Source organism: Acomys russatus, chromosome 24 (assembly GCF_903995435.1).
Source record: "Acomys russatus chromosome 24, mAcoRus1.1, whole genome shotgun sequence".
Taxonomy (NCBI): domain Eukaryota; kingdom Metazoa; phylum Chordata; class Mammalia; order Rodentia; family Muridae; genus Acomys; species Acomys russatus.
Window position 1 is genome coordinate 45,726,280 of NC_067160.1, and position 15,423 is coordinate 45,741,702.

Consider the following 15,423-nt stretch of genomic DNA (forward strand, 5'->3'; position numbering starts at 1 on the left):
TGGGTTAAGATTTTACTTAGCACAAACTGGGTTGCAGAAATCCTTGTGTATTTTCAAGTAAAGGTGATGACTTTCTTCAAGATAGAACAGAGATGAAATAGCTCCTACATTTATTATTCTGAATGGAGCCTTGGGAGGAAATTCCAAGCAGCAGAATGTCACTTAACATTCTGCATGCTATTTTGCTCTTTAGTAGTATAATTGTAAAATGAGGTAATAAAACTGGAGAGGATATAATATTTATACCTGTGCAGGCAGTTCACATGATAAAATGTCACTTGGGACTGTTTACTCCATACTGGCTATTTGGATAAGCCCCACCTGCCTGGTGACAGGAGGTGCCGAGTGTTGAATAAATCTTGGAAGGGAGGTTAGGGTTAATATAGTAAATTCTGCAGTGGGAAAGAGAATGCATCATATGTGGTAATAATAATGGCTACTCTTTAAGTACAGCTTTTGCACCAGCACTTTGCTAGGACTCTGGGGACTAGAGGGACAGTAAATGAGAGAATATTGTAGACCTTCTATGCATCAGTGATCACGCTGAGCATTTCATTTATAACAGCTCTACCAGGTAGGCATTATATCTGTGTGTGTGTGTGTGTGTGTGTGTTGTGTGTGTGTGTGCTGTGTCTGCACACAAAACACACACACAACACACACACACACACACACACACACATCTTATTGTTTTTTCTGTGAAAATATTCTGACAACCTCATCGGAGTTCTGTTATAATTATCATGTTAAACTTTGGTGCTTTTTTTTTTTTTAGACAAAAAAAATTTTTAATGAGAAGAGACAAAGAGACATCAAAGAGCTTTTCCCTCTGATTGCTGTGTTAGAACTTTTGCCTGAAAATAGGTTACATTCCTTCTGTTTTCAGCTGAATCCTCATTAACTTTACATTTTAATGATGTCCAGGGCAAATTACACCATTTATGGTCAGTACCTTAAAGGGATGCTCAAAGGAGATTTAATTTTTTTTTTAAAAGAATGGTGGATGTATTTATTTCAGGAATATAAATTGATCCTAGGTTCTTACAAATATAAACAGGATAAAAAAAAAGAAGTTATTTTCCATTTCCAAATGACATAATTCTGAAGGAATTATTTTAATTTTTAAAGTAGAATAACCTTTGAAAAACTTATTTATAATATTTGGGAGTATGCAGCTAGCACCATAGTCCTACATTTATTTTTTTAAATAGTTTAGTTTCTCGCTTACTTAGATTTAAATTGAATTTTACTGCTTAGCTTCAGAAATAATTCATAGACAGTAGATGCTCAATAGAAATAAATGAAGATACCTTCTTCCAGTTATGGAAAAAGCAAGGGTGACTGAAATGCTAATATGTTGATAGACACTTGTATTTGCACAAGAACAAGGGAATATGCTGTAAGGTGGATTGGGCATCTACAGTATTTGATTTAGAAGAGCGATATGAACTGTAGAGCTGTATTTTCATCATACACTTTGAATGCTCAATTACTAGACGAGGAATCAGAATAAAATATCACATTGTGTCAGATAATCCTTAGCAATTAGTTGATAAGCAGAGTAAGGGAAATTTGACCTCTTGAGTGAGGAAACTAATTATGGGACTGTCCACATAACATTCGATGCTTTATAAGGTGAACTGTAGTCCAGTTTTTCTTTGGCTTTTAATGTACCAAGTTGAATCCCTTCTGTGTGCTGGACAGTGGTCTGATATCTTGGTGAAGCTGCCTTAAACTCAAGGAGTGCAGTTTCAATAAAAATAGTGTAAAGGTGGGCATGGTGACGCATGCCTGTAATCCCAGCACTCAGGAGGCAGAGGCAGGTGGATCGCTGTGAGTTCGAGGCCAGCCTGGTCTACAAAGTGAGTCCAGGACAGCCAAGGCTACACGGAGAAACCTTGTCTCGAAAAAACAAACAAACAAACAAACAAACAAACAAAACCAAAAAAATAGTTTAAGAAGGTCAGGGTTGGAGGTGGAAGGGTCATTTGTACAGTAGAGGACAGGGAGCAGAATGCAGTGGGCTTCATGAAGACAGACTGCACCTGGAACATTACCAGCCAGAGGGACCCCTTGATTTCTTTTTTCCTTTACTGGCTCTATTTGCTGAGTACTTATCTGTGTTTGTTCAAATCAGTGTCTATGTGATCTTTCAAGAGTGACTTCCTAACACTAACAGACACTTACTGTGTCTATTTCTAGTGCTCTTTGTATTCACTCAGGTGCTATGGACACAAGAATAAACATAAGAAAAGGACAATTTTTACCTAATGTGTTAAGGACTATTCATATGAAAATCTCTATGAATAGCCTTTAATATTTGCAAAATGGGGAACTAGTGGGAGGCTTAAGGGCATAGCATTTTGTTTTGGAATGGATTTTCTTTCTAGATAGCATACTTAATAGTTGGCAAAACATTTTATGTGGCTTTAGGACCTGTAATCTTTGGGTTTGATCCATTATGCTTGGTGACTCTTAATATGACTGTTGTCAGTATCTCTATCTTTAATGGCCTGTAAAGAACTGGTGGAGCCTACAGTTGCTTTGCCAGAATGTGTCATATTGTTTTTCTTATCTCTGTGATTTTATTTCCTGTGGTTTCTGTTATCAACAGCTACCTGCAGCCTCAAATACTAGTGTTTCAAGAAAAAGAGACCACATTTGTATAACTTTGTATAGTATGTGAGTATACCTGTTCTACTGTTATAGTAGTTATTAATCTCTTACTGTGTCTAATTTGTAAGTTAAACAGGATATTTATGTATTCACTTGCCCAAATGTTCTTCCTGGCCATTGTGTTTAAGCAGGTTTTCAGCTTTCTTAAGTTTTGCCTTCTATTAGGTGGTCTTTATTAAAAGAGGTTCTGACTGTGAGGATTGGAATAGAAGAGATAACAATAGAGTCAGTTTGCAGTTTAATTTAGTTAGAGTGATAATTTTAAAGTTAGTGTGTTTTTTCAATTGTCAGAAAAACTACTTATATATAATGGTTTTATTTACATATTTTAAAAAGATTTTATTTGTTTTCCTTTTATGAGTATTTGATTGCATATATTTGAACCATGTGTGTGTATCTGGTGCCTGGTTCCTGTAGAGGCTGGAAGAGGTGATTGTTCCATAACTCCTTGGAACTGGAGTTAATGGATGATCATGAGCTGCCATTGGGTGCTGAGAACCAGACCTGGCTCCTCTGCAAGGGCAACAAATGCTCTTATGCTTAGCCAGATCTCCTGCCTTATAATAAGACGATTTTGAAGTTGCTTCACCTTTAAGTTGACCTTTTTTGTTTTTCTGGAAAGATGTCTATTTTTTTGTGGTAACAAAGAGTATTAGTTGGAGTGTGTTTTTGTTGAGCAATGAGATCCTGTTGTCTGTGAATGTAGGTGACTGTTACATCCCCTAGTTCATAGACTATGAAAATTGGTCTAACCAAGCAAGTGTACAGTCTACGTGCCTTTCTTGTGTTCAGTTTTCTCATCAATAATATGGAGCTACCTTTACCTGCCTGCTTTATTATTTTGATAGTTTAATTGTATAAGAAATTTAATGTTATAAAGTGTTCAAAATGCCTTATTAAATATGTAGTAAAGGAACTGTGGAACCTTACAGAAATATTATTATAGCCTGCTTTATGTAGTAAACATTTTGAAATATCATTAGTGTAAACTAGCCACTAGTTAAATGAAAGGAAGCTTCTTTTGGAAAATTGTGGTCAATTTTGTAACACAAATTAGCTATTTCTATTCTATTTGTAAGATAGTATTAACATTTACTTTAAAAGGCTATATCTGCTTAAAAACTTTATTATATGCAATGATATTTTATTGTTTTCAGTGGTATTTTATTGTTTCCTTAATCTTGAACAGTGTATGATATTAAACCATTTAAAAACCCTGTCATATAAAATATTAAACACTTAGACTTAAATTATAATGTATTTTACCTCTGACTTCTTGGCTATTTTTCTTGTGGTATTTTAATAAATGTTATCTTTCTCCTCCTTTCTCAGAAGCCACTAGGCCTTTTATTTTTAAGAATACTCTTCTTTTTCATAATTTAAAAAAAATTACTTACATGATTTTTTTTTTTTTTCGGTATAGGATGCCAAATCCAGTAAATGGAACACTTACACTTAGGAATTTTAAATGAACCTCACTATTCTGTAAACCCACTTATATTTTAGACTTGTTAATTTGTCTTAGGTGTGTTGTGGAACTGCACAATTGAGGCACAAGTGCTGTGAACATAGGATTTTGGACAAAAAGGGACATACACTCTTATGTAATTGTCATTAAATTTCTGATTCAGGAAAAAAAAAAACCTGTTGTCTTTGAAACTTAATATACTGTGTCCAAATCTAATCAGAAATAATAGTAACTACTAGACAGCTACTGTGTATTAGGCAGCCTGCTGACCACTTCACACAACATTTTTAACCCTCAGTATTCTGTGAAGTCCATTCTGTTTAACTGATGAAGGTTCAGAAGAGTGCTCTTACCACACTGTCAAGGTTTGGCAACGGAAGCTCTTCCCATTTTATTTGTTTGTTGTTTTTAAAGAAGGATGTCTCATTTGTCTGGAACTCTCTAGCCCAGTGGTTCTCAACCTTCCTAATGCTATGACTCTTAATACAGTTCCTCATTTTATGGTAACTCCCAACCATAAAATTATTTTTGTTGCTACTTCATAACTGTAATTTTGTGAATTATAATTTGAATATCTGATAAGCAGAATATCTGATATGCTACCTCTCTCAAAGGATTATTTGACCTCCAAAGGGTTCATGACCCATAGGTTGAGAACCTCTGCTCTAGCCCCAGGTCATTTCAGACTTGTAATTGATACCCGTCCTCAGCCTCCTGAGTGCTGAGATTACATGCATGTGTCAAGACTCTTGATGTGTTGCCATGTTTATACTCTACACTCATAGAAGCTCCGAGACATCTAAAGGCAGAATATATTTTGATGGGAAATTAATGATTTGATTTTACTGCCCCACCTCTCACCTACTTCCCACCCCCTGCCACTGGAATGAATGAGGTGCCATGGAGTGAGGTGTCATGGAGGATCATTTTGGGAGGGCTTTTTTTTTCTATAGAAAGATTATTAGATCCCACCTCCCATCTTTTGTTTAAATTAAGATGAAAATTCAAAGTTATCCAAGAAAAAGAATGAGAGCAGTAAAGAGTTTGTGGATAGGGTCAAAATTAACTTGACTTTTGGAAGGATTCTCTGATTTTCTTTTGAAATTTAGCTTTTTAATTGATGGTAGGTAGGTAGACAGACAGATAGACAGACAGACAGAAATGCCATGTGGTATTTCAGTAAGTGTGTGTATTGTGAATGATTAGATCAGGGAAACTGACATTCATCACTTCAAATAACATTCAAATAGCTATTCTTCTTGGGCAGAGCTTATGTAGTGTTTGTAGAACTTGTATGTGTTTTAAAATATGTTGTTATCTGTAGTCATTCTGTGAGGTAGATCCTTTCCCACTGAAACATTCTCCCTTTTCTTGGTCCTTCCCTCCCTGATTTCTGGGCACTATCATTCTACTCTTTACTCTGTGACTTTTGAATTTTTTAGGTGCAACGCAGGTGAGATCCTATTTGTCCCCCAATGCTTAGCTTATTTTACATAGTATAGTGACCTCAAGGTTCACTCATTGTCTTCAGGTTTATATTGCTGTGAAGAGACAGCAAGACCACCTGTTTTACAATTCCAGAGATGTCCTCCGTTATCATCATGGCTGGATGCATGGGGGCATGCAGACAGTCATAGTGCTGGAGAAGGAGCTGAGAGTTCTACATCCAGACTGGCAGGCAGCAGGGGGAGAAGGGGAGAGGTGGGGAGGCACACAGACAGACAGACAGACAGACAGACACTGAAACTCTACCCCTTGCTTGAGCTCCTGAAAACTCAAAGCCCCCCCCCCCCCCCCCCCCCCCGTGAGATGCCTCTTTAACAGTGCCACACCTACTCCAACAAAGGCACACCTCCTACAATGCCACTCCCAATGAGTCTATGGGGTCCTTTGCATTCAAACCACCCTCCCATCCTTTAAAAAAAAGACATAGTACTATTTCATTGTATATATGATATCAATTGTATATGTATATATAATTGGAGTACCCTCTTGATGTTCTTAGTCTCATTAATAAAATAATTTAAGAGTGGATGCAAACAGAAGCTCAAGGAACACATTTATTAGAGTTTGAAAGAAAAACATGCCGGGCAGGCTAGCTGTGATCCTCTGCAGTTGCCTAGAGGAGGAAAATGAATGAGAGATGAGAGGGAGGAAGCTGGGTCCTTTAAGCCAGTATGGAGTTCAGATACATGGAACACATGGCAGGGAGGGGAGCTTTTTGGCCAGCATCCAAAAGAAAGACAGCAAAGGAAAAGTGCCTTTCTGTCTCTGCGTTCAAAAGGTGGGCAGCCCCTCATTGTGACTGCTAAGGACTGTGCTGCTGGGAATTGGGAAGAAAAAGAACAGTGCCTCATTAAAGAAAAAGAAAAATTTTCCTCTCTCTTTTTTGTGTTGCTTAAGGTGAGTCCACCTTCCTGGGATGATCCTTTGCCCAGGTGATTTGATTGGGTCCAACTGCAATGTCATGTCTCTACCCAGGTCAGAGATTCTATTCTCTTGAGCAGAAGTTTTCCCTTAATCTCTAGCATATAAAGGCTGTATTTTAAGATCTATTTATCCCTCAGTGGGCACATCAGTTGTTTCACCATCTTGGCTATTGGGAATAGCCGCAGTGAACATGGGAGTACAGGCCACCCTCCTCTCCACTCCTCTCCACCCTCTCTCTCTTTGACTTGCTAGTCTCAGACTTGTGAAGATCCTCTTGCCTCAGCCTCTCGAACACTGAGATTGTTAAGTGTGCACTACCATGTCTGACTGCAAACATCTTTTGAAGATTCCTTTGGCTATATACCCCAAAGTGGGATTACCAGATCATATAATAGGTACTTTATTTTTCTGAGGAATATTTGTGTTGTTTTCTAAAATGGCTGTCCTTATTTGCAGTTCACCAACAGCTTGCCAGGGTTCTCCTTTCTCCTTTTATCTTTGAGTTTATGCTTTACTTTGTTTGTACTGGGGGGCTGGTGAGGGTGCTTGGCCTTATAAAGCTACCATCAAGGTGGAGCAGATCCCCTCTTCTCCCACCACTGTGCTTCTGGAATCAGAGCTTTCTTTTATCATTTTGTTGCCACATGTATATGTGGAAAATCAGTTGCATTGTAAAAATTCTTACTTCCTGGAAACCAGAAATCCATTCAGCAAGTGTCCCTACCCGGATGCTTCCTCTTCGTTATTTCTAAATGACAGCGCTGTTCCTGGAGCATTCCAGGCATTCATCTAGCTAGGATTCCTTTTTCACATTTTCTGTTTGTTGCATTTTCTCCTGTCTTATTTTATTTCTTTGTCCTGATTAGTTCACAGAGTATAATAGCAGGGACATTTGCGCTTTTTTTTCTCTTGTAAAGCAGTTATTCTAGAGGGAGAGTGAGCCAGTGATAAGAGCTGTTTATATCCTAAGCAGTTGATTTGTAATTAATGTTGCCTGGGCTCTCGCATGTTGGCAGAATTGGTAACAGCTTGCAGTATTTGTATTTTTTTCCCAATTCTTTTTTTTTTTTTTTGGTATTTTGACAATGCCATTCATATCTCATGAAAAAGTACCTCATACTTAAAGGTTAAGTGTACTAAAACGTGGATGGACAAGGGAGGAAGGAGACCCAGTGCTGCCTAGAGACCTTGATCTTTTGCCAAAGTATTTAAACAATTTAGTGTTTTGGTTTTCTAGCTCCAAGCTGCTTCTCAAATCCCTGGCTAATTAATCCAGTTAATGCTTTGTAGACTTGCTATATGCAGTGCTTTGGCTTGCTGCTCTGTCACTGAGTAGTCTGTTTTGTTTGACTGAGTAAGCCCAAGCAAGCAAGGCTAAACTCCTTTGGGTGCAGTACTGCCCAGGGGGCCTGTGGGTGCATGCAATTTTGGGTCTTTAAAGCCTTCCTATACGTGGCTATATGTACATATATGCCTGTTCCTCGCAATTTTATAGTCTTTAGGTTCAGAATTTAAAGATTAAAGAAATGATGTGAAATAAATAATACCCAATAGAAAATGGGTATTTTTCATGGAACCAAAAGATCCAGTCCATAGACTGAATGGCCCATCTCCTACTTACTGTGTGAGTTATGCAAATTCCTCTAACCCTTGACTTGTCTAAGACTTAACTTTCATATCCAAGAAGTGGGGAAAGTAGCTCCTCTATATAATGGTTGTGTGGATAAACAGAAAATTTAAACACGTAAGTGCTCAGTGCAGGCTGAAACTTACTTAGCAAATGACAAATGCATTGTAACTCTGTGGAGATCTGCATGTGTTAAATACAATGGTTTCTTTTGATGTTTTCTAAATTTTGGAGTAGGTAATGCTTTTATTTTGTTTTTCCCCCTTTGCAAAGGAAGTTTAAATATCTCAATTTGTATCAAAGGTATAAAAATCAAGTACTTAACCAGGTGTGGTGGTGCATACCTTTAATCCCAACACCCAGGAAGGCAGAGGTAGGTGGGTCTCTCTGAGTTTGAAGCCAGCCTGGTCTACAAAGTGAGTCCAGGAGAGCCAGGGCTACACAGAAAAACCCTGTCTCAAAAAAAATAAAATGAAATGAAAAGAAAAGAAAGAAAGAAAGAAAGAAAGAAGGGAAAAAAATCAAGTACTTCAAGTATTTATTCTGATAAAACACAAATAGATGTATATGGCTTGAGTGTTGGTTTTAGAACCATAGATGTGAGTTTTTAATACAAATGATCTTTTTTAAGCCCGAAGGATAAGTTGTGTGTTTTTGTACGAGCATATGTATGCCAGCAACACAGGTTGTGAGAGTCCATTCTCTCTTTCTCCCATGTGCCTCCCAGGAGCTAATTGAAGTTCCCAGTCTTGGAGGCAGGTGTCTTTACCTTTTGAGCCAACTTTGGGCCCTATTTTTTTTTTTTTTAAATTTGTTTTGTTTTTCCCTCTAGTTAAATAACCAGGAGACAATCTCAGGATATTCACTGCAAGTGAAATTGATTATATTCTCTGCTAACTCCTTTCTGAAAGCCATCTATATTGTCATAGTTAGTGGAGCATGATTTAGAGAGTACCGAAGCAGCCTGAGGATTCTTTTCAGAGACTTCTACTCTGGTGAAGCCCAGGATTCTTGAGTTTGCCACAGAAAGGAATTTCAGGAGGAGTCAGTATGAAACAGAGTTGGAGTTTATTAAGATGAGATTTTAGGGACTGTTGAGCAAACTAAGTAGGTAAAATGCTTGTTTATGTAAGTCCAATGAACTGAGTCCAAGTCCAGAACCCACAATAGAAGGAGATGACTCCTGAAGTATGTCTTGGACTATCACATGTGTGCTGTGGCACAGAAGTGCCTAGGTGCACGCATGCTCATACACACACACACACACACACACACACACACACACACACACGCACAACTTTAGCAAAAATGAAATTTGTAATGTGTAGTTAAACACAAAAGTTAATAGAAAGAGAAGTTTTCATAGAAAATAGGACACACCCAAGCATGGTGTGGACTTCCCAAGGGCAAATCATCTTGTCTTAGCCTTAGCCATATGAAGTTATACCTCAAAAGGTTACTGAGGAATCCCCTTGCCAGTGGTTTCTCCTTTTCAGTAAATTGGGCTATAAAATGCTTCTACAGGTGCTTTGTATAGGCTTTCAATCTGATAAGAGAAAACAAGGATCACAAAAGCTGCACAAGAGGGTTAAGACATGTCTTCCTAAATGGTGTTTCTTGTGCAAATGTGCAGCTGGGAATGGTGAAAAGCCATGTATGCCTAGGCGATCACAATGGTCCATTGCTATTTTAATACTTATTTGAAACTTCTCACTAGTGTGGGCATTCTTAAAGGAAATGTTGTTAATTGTGCTTGAATTCTTGAATCAGCTGGTGAGAAGCTTCAACTAGACTTGGGTGAGAGGCTTCTTTCCATCCTATTTTCCTGGCTTTCTGTCCTGCTTCATTATGAGTTTGCTCATTTATTTATGTATTTATTTTAGGACAGAGCCTGGCACTCATAGAGACCTTCCTGCCTCTGACTCCCAAGTGCTGAGATTAAAGATGTGCGCCACCATGCTCAGCTCATTTTATTACATTGTTTTGTTTTGTTTTTCAAGGCAGGGTTTCTCTGTGTAGCCTTGACTGTCTTGCTCTCACTTTGTAGACTAGGCTGGTCTTGAACTCACAGAGACCAGCCTGCCTCTGCCTCCCTGGTTCTGGGATTACAGGTGTTCACCAGTGCCCAGCTTCATTATGATTTTTAAATTCAGAATATACCTTGGTAATTAGGAATTACAAGGTTCACTTTTTAATAGTTAATGGAAATTTTACTACCAGCTCTACTCCAAAGGAACTAGTGTATTAAAACATGTAACAGTCCTCTTATTTTTACTTATTATTATTATTATTATTATTTTATTTTTGGAGACAGGGCCTTAGTGCGTAGCCCTGGCTTTTCTGGAACTCAGTTTGTAGACCTGGCTGCCCTTGAACTCACAGAGACATGGCTCTGCTTCCCTTTTGCTGGGATTAAAGTTGTATACTACCATGCCTAGCCTTTTTTTTTTTTTTTTAATACAGCTAATCACATTTTGTTTATGACATTTAAGAACATATAAATATTCCTATAAAATAAAACACAGGAACAGAGAGGCAGATAACGATATCACTTAACCTAATGATAACAGTAACTTAAAACATTAGTGGATTCCCTTCCAGGCCAAGGAATAGAACACTGCTAAGCATCTTACAGAACTTACTGCTGTATCTTCCCTTTAAATAGCCCTTGAATTCTCCCTAAAAACAACCAGTCTTGGAAACATGTTTCCAAAAGGTTTATAGTCTAAAGGACCAAAGCCTACATCATCATCAAATTCCTCAGATTATTCTTTTGTCTCCACTTTCTTCCCTGTAGCTGCTGCCATAGCATGGAGGGAATAGGACATTTCCTAGGGCAAATCCATCAGCTCCTACATTGCAGATGAGGCTCCCAGTGTTGACTTTGCAAACAAACTAGGCCCAAAAGGTTCAGCTGCTTTAATAAGGGAAATGATCTTAACCTCTGTGATGGTCACCACCTCATCATGCATGATGAGGGTGGGATACATGTCAGGGGAGCTAGGAGATGGAGACATGCCTGCCTGTAGCACTAGGTGCTAGACAAAGTGAGGGCCTAACTCAGACATGTTCTTTGGCTTTATTAGAAGAAGAGTTCACCTTGGGGAGAGCTGAGGACAGAGTATTTTATGTTGATTTCAAAGCATCTAGTATTTTTGCCTGTTTCTGAACATACATGAATGGAATTATATGGCTTTGTAAATTAAGTCATGAGTGTTTTAAATTTTTTGGTTTCTATTCAGCATTGTTTTTATGAGATCATCTGTGTGTGTTCCTGTGGCTTATTCACTTTCACTGTGTGCCATCATGTGACTGTACCACAGTTGATCTAAAGAGAGTTTTTTAATGAATATTCCTGGGGAGTATGTCTTTGAGCTATGTATGTTCGTAAAAGTGAAATTATTGAGCTGTGGTGTACGTGTATATTTAACTTGAGCATAGATTGCCAAGCTGTTTTCCACTATGGTTGGACCAGTTTGCATTCCCATCTGCTGTGTGTGACTGCCTCTTGCTCCATGTCCTCACTAGTGCTCTATTAAGAGTCTTCTTAGGACTGGGTGCACCTACGCAGGTGGTAAAGCAGGCGTGAGGCCTTCGGTTTGATTTTTCAGAAGGATGAAACAAATAAAAGTCCTTTCATTTTTCTGTCTTCTTGGTGATTGTACATGCTTTTCTTTTCTTTTAAATTGCATTTTTGTGGTCACTAATGAAGTTGACATCTTTAAATGTGCTTGATTAAATATGCCACCATGCCATATATCTCAAAACCTAAATTTCTTTTGTCTCTCTGAAATTCTTTTTTTTTTTTTAAATAATTTATTTATTTTTATTTTATATTCATTGGTGTTTTGCCTGCTTGTCTGTCTGTGTGAAGGTGTCAGATCTTGGAGTTATCAACAGTTGTGAGCTGCCTTGTGAGTGCTAGGAATTGAACCTGGGTCCTCTGGAAGAGCAGTCAGTGCTCTTAAACGCTGAGCCATCTCTCCAGCCCCTCTCTGAAATTCTTAATTTATTGACCAGCAATAATATCTTTCCTCTCTGGCAACTGACATTTCACCATATGTAAGTTCACATTTTTTTTTTTTTTTAAATCAGAGTTTGAACCTAAGGCCTTACACATTGAAAGCCAGTGCTCCACTCCAGCCTAAGTTCAACTTTAAAATATCTATAAGTGAGTCTATGCAGAATTTCAGTTTCTATGTGTGGCTTACTTCCTCTATCATAGTGTTCATCCATATTCTGTCAGAATTTCCTGTTTCTCCAACTTAGAAACTTTATTTCCTTTCCTTTCTTCCTCTCTTCTGGGTATGTGCATGTTCATGACAAGACCAAAGGGCAGGCTTGAGTGCCATTTCTTAGGAACTGCCCACCTGTGGGTCTCTCACTGGGACCTGGGGCCACTGTAGTGCCACTGCATTTCTTTTTGTTGGCTACTATTCTACGTGGTCCATCCCAGGCTTGACCCACACCTTTAAACATAACTAGTGTCTTAGTTATGTAGTAGACACTTTCTCATATTTATCGTTTTCTCATTTACATGCCCCCTTATACCGTATAATGCAGTTGTTCTCATTTGGGTGTTAGAGTATCTTTAAAATAATTTTTTTTTTAAGTTGTAAGTTTACCCCATCTCCTTTTTCTTGTTAAAAATGAGTCAGATGTGTGTGGGGGTCTCTGTAGAGAGGTAAATACAGAAGAAAGTGGGAAGAGGGAAAGGGATAGTGATATCTAAGTGGTCTGATAGGGCAAATGGGAAAAAAAAGGGCTCTAAGGGAAAGGGAGGGAGATAAATACAAAAGAAGAAAGGAAGAGGGTGAAATAACAGTAAGGATGTCCGAAAAGTCACAAGGAATCATACTATTAGCTACTTATCTTTTTTTCCTAAGTGTCCATAAAATCTGTGTCCAATTTGAGAAATTGTCTTTTGAGTTGTTTGCCAGAATTGTTCAAGAGACTCCCAAAATATACAGCTTATTGCTGTTGCCTTTGATTGCCCTCAGAGATGGAGTGTAAGCCCCCTCTTTTTTTTTTCTGAAGACACCATGCACTTCAGAATAGGGTCAGAGACCATGGAGCTGGAACTGACCTGAATGCTTTTTTTTTTTAGGACTTGATTTCACAATATTGGAAGGCACCATGCAAACTTCCTAAGGAAGGAACCATATAATAGCTGTAATGTCTATTAACCACATCAATGACCAGCATGGCATGATAACCGTAAGGGTGCAGTAGTGGCATGTATACCTTGGTGGTAACCAACAGCTCTCTAATTAGACTTAAAACACATTAAACCACATGCCTGGTACTGGAAACAATTAATTACTCAGTGCTAATAAAGTCATGGTTATTGGAAGAGATTATACAACCACTAAGTAACCCAGCACAATCTCTGACAATAGTCTATAACCATTTGTTCTTATACTTACAGATAAACCCTTTACAACAGCTGAAGACCACTACTGAAAACCACAACCAATCAAAATGCAGAGTTGTGGAGCCCAGTCCCAATTCACATATCTGTAAAACACATCCACACCTAAGGCTCAGGGAACATTGTTCTAGATGAGGAAGAAAGTTTTTTTGTTTTTTTGTTTTTAAAGATTTATTTATTTATTATGTATACAGTATTCTGTCTGCATGCCAGAAGAGGGCACCAGATTCTCATTGTAGATAGTTATGCACCACCATGTGGTTGCTGGGAATTGAACTCAGGACCTTTGGAAGAGCAGGCAATGCTCTTAACCTCTGAGCCATCTCTCCAGCCCAGGAAGAAAGATTGTAATGACCAAAGAATCAGGGAATTTTCTGTGAGGCTGTCTTCTCCTAATAATCTCAGAAGCTTCAGCCATAAAAACCTCACCAATATGACAGCCCAAATGTGAGCTGAACAAAGATGACACAAGTAGAGATGCCAAAGTAAACAGGGAAAAAGCCCACAAGTCTTCAACCCACTCAAAGAACTATATATAGACAACTGAGAAAAGCTGGGGGAGAAAGGTACTCTTGCCCACGAAGTCATGCATCTCTGCCATGATGGGCTGTACTTCTAGAAACCATCAGCTAAAAATAAACACTTTCTTCCTGAAGCTGTTTTGTCATTCTGTCTCATGAATGAGAAAAGTGACCCAATACACTCAACAAGGCTCATTACTACTTGACCTATCAGGGTTGCCTCCCTTCCCCCCCCCTCCCACCCCTTCCAGGTATATACAGGGTGCCTTTTAACAAGTGACTTACACGATCTGCTGTCAGACAAAATAGGTTGATTTCTTTTGTGGCAGCTCTAAGGCAGAAAAATGAGGAACAGCCTAGTGTGTTTGCTTTGGGGAACTCACTACTCATTACTCCCTTTTTGAGTCAGGGGCGGGGCTGACTGTCCTGGAATTCACTCTGTTGACTAGGTATGGAGATCTGCTTTCCTCTGCCTCCTGAGTGCTAGGATTAAAGACTTCTACTAGAAGAAGCTAAGAAAGAGAAATTTAGTTTCTGTGCCTTGTCCTGGGTCATAAAGAAGAAAGGAGAGCAAGAGAGAAAGGAAGATGGATGTAGGTGGAAGAGGAACATGTTTTTTAGGTGTATCTTTTTTTTTTTTTCTGAGCCCAAATATCCCCCCCCTCTCACACACACACATACACACACCCTTCCCTCCTTCTCCTGTATTAAGGAAAGCTATTTTAGGCTTGTATCTGATGCCCTAATTTGAACTCCTTCTAGGTCTGTTTTTAATGTCTGTGAGACCCTTTAGTTCTTAGTCATTTTGTTTTGTCCTTATTTGGTAGGTTATCTTTTATTTCATGCCAATTATTGTATAATCAAAAGTATAAATATATTTTAAGGCCTAGAATGGTAATATCCCTCTCTAGAGAGAATTTATTTTAGTTTTTAGGCTGTTTATTATACAAGTAATCTCCCTTTCCTTCTCCACCTCCTCCCAGTTTTGCTCTATCTCCTGTCTCCCCCTCCCCTTCTCTCTCCCCCTTCTATTCTCCCTCCCTCTATTACTCCCTTTCCCTTCCTTCCCACTCCCTCTCTCCCTCTCTTCTCAGGGATGTGTAAAAAGGCTGTCTCTGAAGTTTGTGTGTTTCCATCTCATCTCTCTCATGGGGTGTAATTATTTGTGGTTCCAATCCAAAACTTTGAGTGATTACTGAGACCTCCTCTATTTTGGATCCTAGAAATAGTATAGCTTTGCCCTTTTCACCTTGTGATTTGAAACCTGACC

At 38.6% G+C, this 15,423-nt stretch overlaps 1 protein-coding gene across 7 annotated transcripts in view; it reads left to right on the forward strand.

Moving 5' to 3' along the window:
* Dennd1a (DENN domain containing 1A) overlaps positions 1 to 15,423 on the forward strand; it is a 488,183-nt gene that overhangs the window by 78,226 nt on the left and 394,534 nt on the right. The gene's annotated exons all lie outside the window — the stretch shown is intronic.